Source organism: Giraffa tippelskirchi, chromosome 3, assembly GCF_054371585.1.
Source record: "Giraffa tippelskirchi isolate mGirTip1 chromosome 3, T2T-mGirTip1v1.2.pri, whole genome shotgun sequence".
Lineage (NCBI taxonomy): Eukaryota > Metazoa > Chordata > Mammalia > Artiodactyla > Giraffidae > Giraffa > Giraffa tippelskirchi.
In genome coordinates this window covers 44,477,689-44,480,410 of record NC_137277.1, presented here as the reverse complement: position 1 = coordinate 44,480,410, position 2,722 = coordinate 44,477,689, and the positions used below count along the sequence as shown (strand labels likewise).

The following is a 2,722-nucleotide window of genomic DNA, read 5'->3' as shown; positions in this document are numbered from 1 at the left end:
TCTGAACCTCTCCCCTAAGGCTGGATCCAGGATAAAGTCCCTTGCATGCATGCCTGCTCAGTTGTGCCTGACTCTTTGTGACCCTGAGACCCACCAGGCTCCTCTCTCCATGGGATTTCCCAGACAAGAATACTGGAGTGGGTTGCCATTTCCTCCTCCAGGGGATCTTCCTGACCCAGGCATTGAACCCACGTCTCCTGTATAGGCAGGTGAATTCTTTACAACTGAGCCACCTGGGAAGCCCAAAGTCCCCTATGGTGTACCAAAATAAAGCAGAGATGCTGGGCTGTGTGGATGGCCACAAGGATGGTCTTCAGCAAAGAAGGTGGCCTCTGAGCCTCAGTTTCCTTAACTGAAATGAAGAACTCCTTGCTGGAAGGACCAAATGAAAAGAGAGTCATAAAAATATTTTGGAGATAGTAAAACTTCTAGAGTTGGAATGTTTTGCTAATGTTTTTTTCCCTGGTGACTGTCAGCTTTCATGCATACCTGAAGGGCCTCCAGTCTCTTCTTTCTTTCTGGGAGTCTGAAAAGAAGCCCTCCAGCTGCTCATCAATGTCAATCAACATCAGACACTTGGGGCCCCCAGGCTGGGAGTGGAGGAGCCTGGGACCCACTGTCGAGCCACCTGCCAGGGCAGAAGCATGCTAAGCTCTATGAGGTAGTGAGGAGAAGGCCTCATGTCAAACTTTGTGGAACGCTTTGAGATACACTCCTCAGAGTGGAGGAGCATTTAGTACCAATGTCATTCAAAGGTTCCAGTGAAATAGCTCTTTCAGCTGTTATTTGCAGCCTCGTCTCTGCCTGGGATTCACGCAGGACTTGAACTCACCCCTCCCCTCTGACTCTGACCCCTGAGTTTCAGTCCCTGAGCAGACTTGAGTGAGCCTGCTGCCTTTTCCCTGTTGGATACAGTATCTCTTTGGGTAGAATCACGGGCAAGCCTGTCCTATTGGCTTATCAGATATGCCCAGGAAGGTCTACTCTGCAGCAGAAATACAGCCCCAGCTGAAAATGGGCCCGTATCTTGCTAGAATGAGGAGCAGGGGCACAGCCAGTGATGAGCCTGACACAGTCATAGGCCATTGCTGTATGAAACACATAAACCGAAAAAGAAGCCCTTTTGCAGCCAATTAAGTCGACTGTGTTCTTTTCCCTATGGGGTCCCAGTGTGCAGTGGCTGCAAACAGCAGCCTCCCTGGTAGTGTATGCAGCCAGTTGTCTGTACAGGTTGCCCTAAGGGATCTTGAAGACAACTCTTTCCAGTGCACATTCATGACTGGCATGCTGTCTGTCCTCAGTCTAAGCTCCAGACAGGTATGTGTGGTTCCTTTGGAAAGCCCCAGGGCACAATGGCCAGGGTCCACATTGGCCAATCATAATGTCTATCCGCACCAAGCTGCAGAACAAGGAGCATGTGATTGAGGCCCTCTGCAGGGCCAAGTTCAAGTTCCCTGGCTGCCAAAAGATCCATATCTCCAAGAAGTGGTGATTTACTAAGTTCAATGTGGATAAATTTGAAAACATGGTGGCAGAAAAGCAGCTCATCCCAGATGGCTGTGGGGTCAAATACCTCTTTAGTCACAGCTGGCTGGACAAATGGTAGGCCCTGCACTCCTGAGAGCCTTGGCATTGTCCTCTCCTTAATCATGTCCACCAATAAGTCCTACTTTCCTGTCAAAAAGCAACAACAAAAAAAGAAGCCGTGAAAACCTGGAGATACAGTAAGACCATTCTAAAGAACACTGCCACGAATATCTTTGTGTTCATAAACTTCTCTGGATTTCATGTTTTCCTTAATATAAACGCTAAAGTATGGGATTACTGGGTCTAAAATTCAGTATTTTTAGGCTCTCAATAGATACAACATAATTGCTCCCTGCATCCCAGTCCTGTACAATTTACACTCTATCAGCAGTGTGTGAGCATGGCACCTCACCACCTCAGCACCACTATGAAGCATTATAGCTTTTTAAATTTTTTGTTACTTTCAGTAGATGAAAATGATATCTAGTTTTTGTTTATATAGTCATTGTAGCAAATCTCTTCCCCCCGGATTGGATTGTAGCCTGCTCACCCTTCTTTTGCTGTGTGACTATGAGTAGAAGCAACCCTAGCAACAGCCAAGGAGATGCTCCAGGGTAGGCCTATGTCTCAGTAGTATTTGTCTTTTGGTGCTGCGGCAGCTAGGGGTCTGCACAATTTCAACTTTGGCTTTCATGGTGGTGTTGAAGAGGCTAAGTGGGCCATGGAAGAGAGAAAAGCCATTGAACAGCTCTTGTAATTTTATTTTTCTCTTCTCTGGTTTCCGCTTGATTTTTCTATCCATATTATTGGTGTAAGTTGGTAAAGAGCAAAACTATTTAACTTACTGAGGTTTAGGTTAAACCTTGGAAGTAATATTCAGGCAATCTAGTTTAAAGGTATTTACATTTTGAAACATGATACAAGAATCCTTGTTTTGAAACAAGAATCCTCTTGATGAATAGTTGTTTAAGTCATTTTAAAGAGCAATAACTGTATCAGGCATTTAACCCCATTATGTTACTTGTTCATTTGGAATCTCATACATTGCTATACACATATATTTTTCAATATCATAAGCAGAGATCCCTACATTGCAGTATTTTTTAAGATATATTAAAAAAAAATTTTTTTTTTGGCTGTGCTGGGTCTTCCTTGCTGTGTGTGGGCTTTCTCTAGTTGTGGCAAGCAGGGGATA

General features: G+C 44.9%; 1 non-coding gene across 1 annotated transcript; it reads left to right on the top strand.

The window, feature by feature from the left end:
- Positions 1-1,123: 1,123 nt before the first annotated feature.
- On the top strand, positions 1,124-1,258 carry LOC145543954 (small nucleolar RNA SNORA70). The gene has a single exon (XR_014081190.1). It is a non-coding gene; the product is annotated as a small nucleolar RNA SNORA70 (small nucleolar RNA).
- Positions 1,259-2,722: the final 1,464 nt, after the last annotated feature.